We start from the raw sequence: 13,441 nt of genomic DNA, 5'->3' as shown, positions 1-13,441 counted from the left end.
AGTGTAAACAGCGGTTAGATTATTGGAGAGTGCAAAGTTAAGCGACTCTCACTAGCACAAAAGCATTCAATTTGGACATTTACGCTGTATTTACCCAGTCCAATTTCCATTGAACAGCTAATACACTACCAAGAAAACGACATAATTGCTTGTTTTGGTGTATTTTCGATTTAATGGCTTCTGACCCTTGTTAAACCTGTATAGTCAAAATGTCTGTATTTGACAGTGGCAGATGAAATCCAATTATGGATTTACTGTATTGAAAAGAGACGGACTAATTGCAAGACTGGATTGGTGTTTTGTCTGATCAAAGATGATAGAAACTTACCGTGTATCTTAGAATGGATTTTGTCAGACGCTACAGTTTCCCACTTGAAGTGGCTGGCTGCAGTAGGAAGAGTGTTGATACAGCTGATCTCTGTTATTCCAAGTGAAATATATGGCCCTGTTTGTTTTAAGAGATAGAACAAGTTCATATTTATCCACGAGTTCATATTTATCCATCAAGTCAAATATTTTTTTCGTTTGTACTGAATAAAATGTGCTGTAAACAAGTGGTGAATCTTTTGTATATGTTGTGGCACGTGACATAATGCACCTTTGTGTAAAGTCTCTCTGAGAGGTCTTAGGGTTTTTTTTTTTTTTTATCGGCCTAGTTACAACAGACACAAACAACAATGGTTGTAGCGTCCAATATTTTCACCCTAGTAACATAATTTTAGATTACTCATTGCAACTGTAGGCGGCATGGTAGCGATATCAGTGGTTGGATATATCAGTAAAAAGTATGCGTCAGATAGAAGTTGGCAACCACCAAAAGAGTTATTTTTCAATATTTAATTCATCTTCTAAACGACTCAACTGCCTTCTTGTGAAGCGTGTCATAGATACAGCATTTTGAAGTTACCAAATATGGTTTGATTTCCCATACAGTGCTACACAGCAATAAAACATTACTTTTTCTTAGACTCAGCGGTATGAAACACAGCTGTTAGTCACTCATTTATCTTGCAAAAGTACAAATGAGGATATGACAGTTTCTTTTTTCTTTCCTTCTCTTTGGATACTTTGTCATCAAAGTTAATTTTGGGTTTGGAAGCATGAGAATATTCATTCAATTTCAACACCACTTGTCCACATCAGGGTCAAAGGGTACTGGTGCCTATCCCAGCTGACTTTGGGGGAAAGGCAGACTACACACATGAATGGTCACCCACCAGTTTTAGGACAAACAACCATTCACAATCACTATCCCACCTCCACTGAGTGGGAATCAATCCCGCGCTGCCCACACTAAAATTAGGCCAATGAACCACAAACCCATCAGGTGGCTGCACTTGACATTAATACTACTAAAACATTGTCATTTAATTGTACATTACAACCATACATTAGAAGAAAATGGTGTTGAAAAAATAACTTATGAACTAGTATTTATGGAACATTCAGTAATCTGAAACTCATTACTGTGCTCCTCCTTTTTTTGGGCAGATATTCCTGTACATAAAATTTCGCTGTAGGTTCTCAAACTATAGTGTCCAATTTTGTGTTGGGGTTTGCAGTATTTGGTTGAAGTCATAATATTACCTCAGTGGCGCATGAGGCAATACAGTATCCCTCTATGTCTTCGGAGGCAATGGGAAGTCCCCATGTCTGTGTGCTGTTTGACTGGACTGTTTGAGTAATGCAGCCTGGGATTAGGTGGAGTAGCCTCACAGCAGCAAACCCTCCCTTACGCGAGACTGTGAAGACCAATACAATCGAACGTCTGGATCAGATGTGCAGCTGGCTAATGTCCTTCCAATGTCGCAAAATTCTCATGCAGCAAAATGTCTCGATAATTTCAGATATGGAATTAAGAACATTTTTAAAAACAGAGGTGAATACCTACTAGTTCAAAGTATCAATGCGTACGCTTCCAGACATTTTAAAATTGTTGAACTCTTGCATTTATTCAAATGCAGTGGCTTTGGTTCCTCAAAAGTGGTTAAGATGTCAGTTTCATAATATAATGGTACAAATTATACACATCCTGTGGTTTTAAATTAAGCAGGTGCGGTTTGCTTTTGAATAAGGTGTTGCAAAATTACGAAAAAAGGGTTTCAATGCAGGAGCTCTACTGAATTTCGATTGGAACAGCAGATTATTAAAGAAATAATGATTAGAAATATTCTTATTAGAGGTATGTCATGAAACAGACAAAATAAATGTAAAAAATATATAATGATGGTTGAGTTGGCTTGATGAAAATAAAAACACAAACCTGAGTGATGACTTATAGTATGTACGTAATTTAAAAACTCAGAATCCATTGCTGGGCTTGTGACATCTAGGCTCATAGACCGGAGTCTCCTCCTGGCTCAAGGCTTAAAATGATGATCAAACATGACGCAACATGATGTCTATTTCCATATTTGGGCACTAATACGACTTATGCTCAATTTCCTTGAAAAGAAAGACTCCTTTGTTTGTGGAGTACACTTCCCCTCATGTTTATAAGGGCAAGTGACTATATCTGATGTTAAAAAAAAAACGGCCTCATAAAGACCTGGCATCCATATACAAGCGGATCATACTTTGGTTCATGTAGGCTTTTAAACGCAAACTCCTTAAATTTGAATGGCCTTTTTCATGAATTCCGTCAATCTGCTGTAACGTTATAAGAAACACTGGTTTGGTGTAAATCAATTACCAACTTTTATTGAATTAGTGTTCAGCGGTGGCAGGAAAACCAACCCACTGTGGCACATGACAACATTAAATCATGTAGCAGATGTTATGAGTGGAAATGACTGCAGTTTAAAAATGATTGATGCTGGGGCATGAAAAGAGTAAGAATTCATGATCGTGACAGAAGGGTTTAAATAAATACAGTAACTCATGTAGTGTCAAAACAGAAAGAAGGTGGCATCCTTTCCAGAAGCTATTTTAATGCAATAGATAAAATAAAACCAAAAATCGACCCATAAATTCTAAATGTAGCCATTAAAAAGATTAGTCTTGACTCATTCAGAACAAGCAAAGAGTGGAAACGGATAGAGGGAGACAATTATTAATTACTAAATCAGTAATAATTTCACAAAAAAAATAAATTGTGTAAAAGCCACTGACCTTACTCCTCACATAATATTTCACACGGCTCCAGTGCCCTCTCCCACAGGCCTTCTCCAAAAAGTTCCACCAATGGTGGAAATGATTTGCTTGGAATTTCAACACCGCTTCCCGTGGTTTCTGCTGGCACTGAAACGTTTGTTTCCTCAAGCTTCCAGGAAACCGACCTAGGACAGATGAAGTGATTGAAATGTAAAGACTGAAGGTTCTGTTTGCATCTGTAATGCTTATCTAAGTCAAAGCACAAATGAGTCAACAGCAAAGAAATGGGATTCCGATTCGCTAAATTGACCTTAAGGCGAGGGCTTAGGGTGCCACCTGCCACTTTGGCATACAACCATATGTAGCATTGGGATTACGCTCCATGAATCAGGAAGTCGGCTGCAAGGCTAACTATCAAACACAAATATGCTACTCTCTCAAACAGACAGTTTAGGCAGATTTTTCTATGTCATAATGCAAAATACGTGCCCTGAATATGTAAGTATCCATGTCTATTCGGTAATAGTGATGACTTGCTTGCCATTTTACCTGGCAACCCACCCAGAACCCTAATCTAAATCATGATGAACTCCCAGACATAACTGCACTGTATAATAAATACATTTAAATCATATGTATCAAACTTATTTTTTTGTCCTGGGCCACATCTGAGTTACTTTATTTGGATATGAATTTATAATGATCAAAAGGGTGTGTATTAATGTTTCTAGTTGATATTTTTCTGCCATGAAATGTGTCAAATAAGTCTGGACATGTGTAAAACTGTCACACAGCAAACAGCTGCTTTGAGTGTTTCCGAGACGACGGCTGCTGCAGTTTAGTGTCCTTGGAAGGGCTCAGCTTGAAACCTGTGTCCGGTCCTTCGTCTCAGCATGCACTGGTGCAGACTGACAGATTGCAAGTTGAAAGAAGTCTTTAACCCCTCCCTCCCTTCCAATTAACAAACATGTGTCCTGTTTGCTACTTATTGCAAGAGAGCATTGAATGATTGATTGGAAATTCAGTCATGGTTTGCTAAGCATCCCTTTTTTTTGGGGGGGGGGGGGATTCATTGTAAGAAATATAACAAAACAATTGCACTTAAATACTAAAATTAATGAAATTTTTAGAACTACACTGCAGCAACACAATGCTATTATAAGGACTCTAACATAAAAGTTTTTTTAACTCTTTAAAAGCATTCATATAACACTGCAACTGTTGTTCTCAGGTCTTGTCTCGCCTCACCGGACAGCGATTATACTTGATTAAACCATTTTAACTTTTATTGTGTTTGTGTGTTGCTTCCAAAATCAAATATTTATTCATTTTTTTCTTCAATCTGGGAAGTTTTTAATTAAAATCCCACAGACTGAAGCAAATGCTCTGTGGTTAACAATAGGACAAGAGCAGGACTTATGTTAGGGTGATATGCTCGTGTCCCAGGAGACAAGCCATCTGATAGTCCATCTGTTAAGCAGGTATTATCAGGATGGGTCACAGGTGACCCACAGATGGTAAATGAGAGTAAGTATCAGTTCACCTAGAACAGCATGAGGCCATAAGAGATCCTATGCACTGCTGGCATGCTTTTATTCTTTCCCTGTGCAAACAGCCACTGTATTTCATTGAAAAAAAACAAAAGGCTAGTAAAATAAAAGGAAAGTAAGAATAATTTCAGATGTGTTGATTAAACTATATTAGATTTTAATGTCACATTTGAGAAAATGCTTATATTTCAACATGCCACTCTTCTTTTTCACGCTCCTCAAGATGTACATTATAAACACCTCTCAAGTGCCTTGAAGGTTGACCACATTTAGGCCTATTAAGTATGTTTATTTGAGTTCAGCTCAACAACAAAAGCCTCATCATCTGACTTTCAAGGGAGATTTGGGGTGTGCACTCAGGAAAACACAGCCACTTATTAAAGTCTAGACGCAACATAAAACCATCAGAAGTCCTGCAGTAAGCACTCTAAAGACTCTCATGTACTCAAGAGTCAGTGTGTGCCCAACCACCATGGTTTTGTGATGCCGCCTGAGCAGAGATGGGAGGGATTTTAAGCAAATATCAGTACTTCCACTCAAATGCTTGGTGACAGAGCAAAAGGACGTCCGTCACGTGACGCTTCACAAAGACAATAACATACCAAAACCAAGGTCCACCAAAATGAAAGAAAACTAATGTTAGTTTTTCTTGGCTATTATAAAATACTTACAGATACCGCAGTGCTTTACTGTGGTTGCCAAGACATTCCATGTCATTTTGGGGATCCTATCTGATCTTACGTAGAGATGGGTGGAATTAAGCTACACACTGGACTGGTTGAAGTATATATCAATCTAGCATTGAGAAGTTGCCTAAAAGCCCCATAGACAAAATTGATTAGCTCAATCAATCTCAGCCAATGAAAGAATATTCCATAAAAACGAGAAGAACGACTATCCCATGTGGACTATAGCTAAGCACAGAAAAAGACAACATATTCCCTTAGAAAGATTAGCCCATGATTTTAAACAGCTCTTCCTAATAGAATTACAATCAAGCAGGCATGGAACCACTCAATTCAGCGGATCATGGGTACACTTAATTTGGACACTCCTTATATAATCAAAATGCTAGCATTTGTTTGTGTGTGCGTGGGTGCGTGTGTGATTCTAACTCCATGCAACCTTAAGTTCACCTTAAGCACAACAATGACACGACAGTACATGTTGGGCATATATCCACAAGACCTGCTGGCATGATAGCACACCACATTAATAACCGTTACATTGCTTGAGCAACACTGAAGGTTGTTTTAGCCAGCTCAGATTCTTCGCGTTCAAACGAAAACTATAAACACTTGAAGAATGAAAGAATTTCTTTAATCTTGTGGAAAGACATGGAGAGACATTGAGAAGACTGCAAGGTGAAAGGAACAAGGCTGATATGTAGCTCCGCCGTGCAAAGGAACATGTCTCAGGAGTCCGGAGGTCTGGCCTGCTCTTCAAATGCCGTAGTGTTTGTTGCGGAATGTGCAATTATGAAGGCCAGGCCTTTGATCCAGGTTTTCCATCAGGGCTAAATTGTCCTCACATTGAACGCTGCAGTGTATCCTTGGGCACTCTTTTATACTCTACTACGCTTTCATGTGCACCCCTCTGGAACTCAAAGCATGCCCCCTTGAAAAGTGAGATTGAGCCGTCTGTGTATGGCAACAATGGATCATGAGCAAATTACCGTAGAGTATTTGGCTATCCATACAAACAGTCTCTGCATTATGTGAAAACAAAAATGGATATACAATATGTATGCGTACTTACAATTACAATTTGTACAATTACAATTTGGATAATAGTTCACTAGTGTGAAATATTAGACTTTTTTTAAGGTCTAAACCTATAATGGATTCTATGGAAATTGCGGATAAACGCTGCACATTTTGATGACTCCCACAATGTATAAACCACCATGCATTCACACTCCAGGGCACACACATATCACTTTTATCCTCGTCAGGTCAAAGCCCCCCCTCCCATTAGCCTGAGGCACGGAGATTACTTATTGCCCTGCTTGCGGAAGTGTGAGGCTCTCCTCTAGACTGAGCACATCAAGAAAGAATGAGACTACGGTGCTTTACTCCGATTCTTCTCTTCTTCCAACCACATAATGCGACATTTCCCATTTCTCTCAAACACGTGAATGAATTCACCAATATTGGCAACATATCAAAGATGCAAATGTCCCATTTCAACATATCACGTTAGTCAAATTTCATACAAAGTATAATGTTTTTGATGGGAAGTGTGTGGGCCTGCACATGCGTGTGTTCGAATCTGGTTGTGATTCTTTCCACATGCTCCCTTGTGTTATCTTCTCTTATAATAACCAGTACAACATCACCAAAGGGACTTTCAATATTCCAACGGTATTTTCTGTGGCGCCTACAAAAAGGTCCTTTTCCTTAACATCAAGGTTACTACACTTGGTTGCCCCCCCTGTCTGACTAGGGTATGCAGTAAATGTACTGTTAAGTACATACATTTATAGTATCATAGAAAGGAGGAACGCTGTCGGGCCTCCTTAGATCTTTGGACTGGTTGAAAAATAAGAAGTGAATCCTGCCCTCTGTGTGCCTTCAGGAGAATCAGTTTCCAATTTGACACATTTACTAAAGCGTTGTCAGACCTCACATTTAGACCAGCTGTTTATCAGATGTGCTTAAATAGGGCAAATTAGTCCTGCAAATAAGGTGTTGTGTTTAGATTGTGGTGTGTACTTTAATGTACTTTCTTTCATCACTAGGGTCTTGGCGTTCTTTGAATACTGTAACAAGTAAAATTTCTGCCTTTAATCAGCCAAAAAAACGTAATTGGTAGCACCCAATTAGCACCACAGTTTTTCCAGGCAACTATAGCCTAAAAAGACAACAACAGGCTGCCGGTGGTCTGAGAGAAAGACACACAAGTTGCACCTGAGTATTAATCGCAGGCCCAGCCAAACTATAAAGTGTGACTTGTAGTAGTCTGGAAAATACGGTAATTGCCCAAAGGATCACCATCAAACAGTTGCTCTTGGAACACTATTGTCCAGTCACTATCTATAGTACATCTACAGTAGCAGCTGTGTATGTGAATGATTTTTAGTTTGGAAAAAACTCTGGCCACCGGGTATGTGCTTACCTTTGTAATTTTAAATTGTCAGCCTCAGGGAGTGTTTCCTTAAAAAGTGTTCTCTTTGTACTTTTGTTTTTGTGAGTGACTCATCATCCTAACACTCAAGAGAACCTGTTTGAGTCAGGACTGGGAGAGCATTATGTGCTAACCTGGGTGGTAATTTCATGTCTTCCTGCAATAGTACATTTATCGCACATCTGTCTCTAAATGCGTCTTTATTCAGAGACAATGGATTACATGGTTGCCAAGCTTGTTGGGAGGGTGCATGTTTATATTTTTTTAGCAATTACTTTATGAAAATGGTCTTAAAACTGGTAAAACTATACAATTCAGACAATGTTTTTGTTTTATCAACAAGTATCACTATAACAACCAACTTCTCCCCACTGATTGAAACAAACCGATTACAACAGATTGAAAGCCCATAATACTGTTATTGGATGTTCCCCTCATGCACATTGCAGCTGTTTTGCAGTATATGTTAAGATTAACACCCTTGCATATGAGAAGTGCGACTTTGGATTTATTCAAACCATGAAGTAGAATTCTCAAATATGAATGCCTTGAATGAGGTTTCAAATTCTGAAGGATCCAGAAAGCATTGGAATGTTTGAAAAACAAAAATAAATAGCATTTGTCGGAAAAATAGCATTATGAATAGCTCCGCTCAGGAGATTGAGTGAAATGACCAAGTATCATATTTCACCCACTTCCTGTGGTTAAGGTAATAGCTTAATCCCTCAGCCCCCTATTTTGTATCAGACCTCTGCACAGTGACCCCAACTAGTTCAACAGAATTCGGGAGACCTCAGCTGTTGAGCTGCTGTGTTAAATATGTGAAAGAATGTGTTTAAAGTGGTTTATACGTTTTGGTTGATGCAAGGCCGGGCTCCACATTCGAAATCCGCTCTCCTGGCGGGATTCCAGGTTCTGCCACGGGTCTTGGCTCACATCTAAGGGCAATGATGTATGGGTGTGAATGTTTGTGTGTGTTGTGCTCGCTGCCAGAAACCTTCATTTTTGGCTGAAACGGGGTAAGGATGACTCTGACGTGAAGTCTCCTGGAAATAAAGTCACGAGGCCTTGTGATGCGTTCAATGACATTAATATCCAAAATAAACATGTATGGATGTTAAATGAATGGATTTTTATGGCTTTGCACAAACTCATCACTCAATGATGAGATGGTAGATTTAATGCTTCATGTCAGAGGGTAATAAAACTTGAGAATAAAATAAAAAGAAATGTGTTTCTCACAAATGTCTGATGACTTTGAAAGGCCTAATCTTGTTTGGATGTGCAAGTGGGAAATAAATCCTTCATGCCTTTGTTCTACTGCTAGGATTCAGGAAGCGTGAGAGGAAAGGGATATTTCAATCCAAAGTGACACATTCCCTTCTGATAAAAACGCATTACCACAGACAAAGACATTACCACAGACGCTTGTAGAATTAGATTTGACTGGGACTGGTGCCTATGGGAGCTTGGCTGGCTGCCTTGGAAAGCCACACATAAGTCCATTTAATTGCCAGACAGACTAGGATATTTCTTTCATAATCTGAATTTATACAGTTGCTGGAGTAGGGTATTGGATACGGAGACAGAACGGTGGAGACGGCGGAGGGAGGTGCTGGAAAAGGCAGACGGATAATGTGGCAATTGTCAAATTGGAGGGCCCCATCACTGCATTGAAACTGGAAGGAGTTTGAACAATCTCTCCTTCAGATTTGACAGACATCTTTAAAATGCCGTAAAAATGTCCTTTAGCATTGGACAGAGCACACTTGTCTTTGGTTATCTTGTGAAATGCAGACATCCAAGGCTCATTCATTCATTCATTCTGTCCTCCATCGTCCTCTGTGAAAGATTGTGTTTTCACGTTCAGGCCTGTGTATATGTACACCAAGGTGGCATCATCTTCACTGAGTGATGCATACCTCCACTTAGGTCAACAACGCCCCCACTCGCCAACCGTCCTTGTGTTTTCCCTTGACCCCTTCGAGAAGGTCGGCTTGCCTTGTTGCATCTGTCCCACTCTGGAGACACTCAAGGAGAGCGAGTGCTTTTTAAGAGGAAAAAGGGGGGGCCAGGCTGGGCTTCTTCTGCAGTGGCCATCTTTCATGCATGCGCGCTTTTGCCCTTGAAGAGCTGTGAAGGATTACCCTGTGTGGTCCCAACTTTGCCTGGCCACATGTCAATCAATGCTACCATTTTAGCCATTCCTACCAGTTTTTCACTTTATAATTTGAAGGACCCCTGGCCTAAAACAGTAGTTCTCAAAGTGTGGTACAAGTACTACCAGTGGTACGCAGGATCCCTCTAGTGGTACGCAAAATATTGACTGAATCAAATGTACAAACAACCGTTTTCAATCAATTACAGTGCACAGTAAATAAAATATTGGTTGAGCGTGAATTGTAAAGTCAATCCATTTCCTTGGCTATTTCAAGTTTTGATGGAAATTCAATTAAACAGGACAATAAAACAGCTGGAAAACAGTACAAACCATGTTAAATTGATTATTGTACACACAAAAAAAGATTTGTACTGAGTGGCAGCTGTTTAACCATAATTTTCAGAGAATTGATTGCATTACTTTATTTTGTTAGTCTTCTGTGTGAGTTAATTTACAAGACATGAGTTTCTAATTTGTCTTTGGTTAATCTCAGTAGTTTACTCAAACATAATTGATTAATTTGATAACGATGATGAGTTTGCTTTAGAACATATTGAATCCCAAGCCAAATATGGTCATCTGAACATAACCGTACAAGTCCATCTGTCATCTCCATTTAATCAATGTACAACATTGATTTTCATCTTGCAGATGAGGTGGATGCGATTTTAGTGTGGAGGCAATCTGATGATTTTTCTTTTTTATATCGATTTAGTGAATGCATTTGCTCCTCTGCCATGGACTAAGTTTTCATCCATATCTCCACATTCTAGATTGTAAGCAATAAGTCATTTCTATAATGAAGCAAGTAGGAATGCAATTCTGGTACTAATCGGTCCCTTGAGAATCAGTCTTAAACTGAGCTTGTTATGGAAGCAGGCCCATCTGCAGACAAATCCTAACCAGGGGCATTAATTGATAGCCTGTGACCACAAATGACACTAAGGTTCAACCTTTCCAATAGAAATCCATTTAACTCACCATCAAGCAATTACATCCAATGAAACTCCAGCTTGCCAGCTCAATAGCAAACTCAATTGCACCCTCTCCATCTACCCCCACCCCTACAGCCCAACATTTATAAGATTGAGGGCACTACATTACAAATTTGACTTATATCATGGCTCACTGTGAAATTACAAACTGTAAAAAAAAGCAAATATAAAGAAACAATAATTTTCCAGAACTGTACATCTACATGAAGAATTCTGCTGGCACGCACAATAAGCTTTTCTGGTGGAAACTTGAGGCCTCACTTGCAGAGTGACAAGCTGGACGCTGCAGAGGAACCCCCTGCTTGGAAGCGTTTAGGTTAAAAAGAGACGCCTACTAAATCATCTGTCAGGTCCCGCAAGAAAAGAGGAATTGAGCTTTTCTCTCATTTATGCTAAAATCAAGCTACAATTCTATTATTAGATATACACCATAAAACATAGTTTTACTGCATTGTGTCTGTGTCAGTATTAATCTCAGGAGCATAGGACACAAATCTGCTAGACTAATAACAAGAAATAAGAGACAACCGCATACGAAGCAAGAAAAACATAAAAGATTGGTGGAATGTTTTAATCACAGTAATTTGGATGAGAAATTACATGTGGCCAATGTATTGTGGGGGAAATATATTGTACACACTCGATGGCAAGGCTATCATTAGTGAGTGTGTGGGAGGACTGCGACAGCGTACAGCCGACCAAAGTTAATATTCTCTTGTTTGTGCAATGCAAAGGCCCCTAGAGCTACTTTTAATAGCGATATATAGTGGTAATGTTTGTTTAACGCTGTGTTAAACAAGCCAGCAAGGTAGTCCAAAAAACGACATATTGCCATGGGCTGCAAACAGGAGGACGCAAGCAAGGGGGAAGAGAGGTGGGGAGAGTTCAACAGCAAGGGAGGGCTGAGGGAAGGATGAAAGCAGGAGGCCCAGACAGGCCAGAACAAGACAGCAAAGAAAAATATCTAATTGGAATCAAGTGTCCTGACACAGTGCGTGGGCTGACTGGATTCCACAAAGCGTGCTGCTTTTCCACTTGCAAAAAACAAGCACATGAATGCATGACAAAAAAAGGATTAAAAAAAAAAATCTTGTCATATTTAAGGTTTTTTTTTTGGGGTGGGTTTGGTTAAGACAAATGACAGGAGGGTGTGGAAGACCAAAACATTTCCTTTCAAACTGTCTTGTGCTAACTTTAAGATGGTGTCTGAATACACATGACACAGTATTTAAAACATCCACTCCCATTCCTGTTTAAAAATATGTTTTCTCTATGCTTTAGTTCTTTACCAAGTTTATGCACACATGAAGACATTCCAATTCAAAATGTGGTGATCGGAACACAAAACGCTTTAGCGAGGAAAAAAAAACAATGTAAATTCCAGGAAGGCAAACGCAGTAACCATGACAAATTGAGAACTGTAAATGGGTGCAACATTCTCACTTCAACTCTTCAAAATCAATCAAACCATATAATTACACTGTCTGCAATATGAGGCCTCATATTTTGGGAAGAGTTTAATATATTTCACTTGTATAGTGAATAAAAAATCCACAGAGAAACCAATGCCACCTATAAAAAGGGACTAAAATGTGTATAATTTGAATTGAAAATATATCAGTTACGAGGGATCCTATTACATGGATTGATGAAGAGGAAATACTTCCTGACGACAATCTTTAACCACTTATTACATTTCCATTTTCCAATGAATGCTAATCTCTAATGAGTCCAAGAAGTATGTTTTCTCTGTGTGCGTCTCAAAGTGTGCTCCTGTGACAAGATGGTGGAGAGGTTAAAGGGCATGGCCACCATTTAAGGGGTCAGTTCTGAAGGAGTCTTCTCTGTTTCAATAGCGCTCTGTTCATCCAGGCTAATGACGAAAATGGAAAGTGCTCACATGCAAGCAGTCCATGCACTAGTCTACTTTTTCTGTAATCTCGGCCAAATTTTAGAAGTAAAATTGCAAAATAGTTTAGCCAAACATATGATTCCTATGATATTCTTATCCAAGCCGAAAAATCTACAAGGGGAACGTTACATTGCAATCTTCTTTTTGTTGTTGTCTATAGTGGTAAACATGTGATGAAAATCCAAAATGTTTCTCTTAACATTATACTCCATTTCATGTCTTGCTGTGTGGGCCCCACCACACCAATCCCCAAAACACATAATGGAATGTATAGGAGTGTAAAGTGTGTGGGGGTGGGGGACATATGCATAATACAGTATTGTGCACCCCAGGACCCCCCAATGGGAATATGGGGCCACCCAGGGAAATGCCGAGCACACCATAACAAAAAAAAAAAGCCAATGAGCTATTCATTCGATTTCTAACATTGAAGACATTTTTTTTAAAGAACTTTTTTCTCGAACTTCTGTATTCACAGACAAATGGGTATTAAAAACAAATGTTGAACAACAGCCCTCTAACTGTATTCTTTGGTTCAGCAACATAACAATTAGTGTTGATTTCTGTTGAAGGGCTTGGCTTCTTTTGTGGTCGACAAAGCACA

General features: G+C 39.2%; 1 long non-coding RNA gene across 1 annotated transcript in view; it reads right to left on the bottom strand.

Annotated features, from left to right (window-relative positions):
- LOC144205523 (uncharacterized) overlaps positions 1–13,441 on the bottom strand; it is a 118,825-nt gene that overhangs the window by 6,171 nt on the left and 99,213 nt on the right. Inside the window, exons 10-12 of the long non-coding RNA XR_013328115.1 lie at positions 3,112–3,278; positions 1,588–1,742; positions 329–445 (exon numbers count right to left, since the gene is read on the bottom strand). This is a non-coding gene — a long non-coding RNA (uncharacterized LOC144205523). The remainder of the gene's footprint in view (positions 1–328; positions 446–1,587; positions 1,743–3,111; positions 3,279–13,441) is intronic.

Source organism: Stigmatopora nigra, chromosome 12 (assembly GCF_051989575.1).
Source record: "Stigmatopora nigra isolate UIUO_SnigA chromosome 12, RoL_Snig_1.1, whole genome shotgun sequence".
NCBI classification, from domain to species: Eukaryota; Metazoa; Chordata; class Actinopteri; order Syngnathiformes; family Syngnathidae; genus Stigmatopora; species Stigmatopora nigra.
The sequence above is the reverse complement of the archived record's forward strand: the minus strand, read 5'-3'. Positions and strand labels throughout refer to the sequence as shown.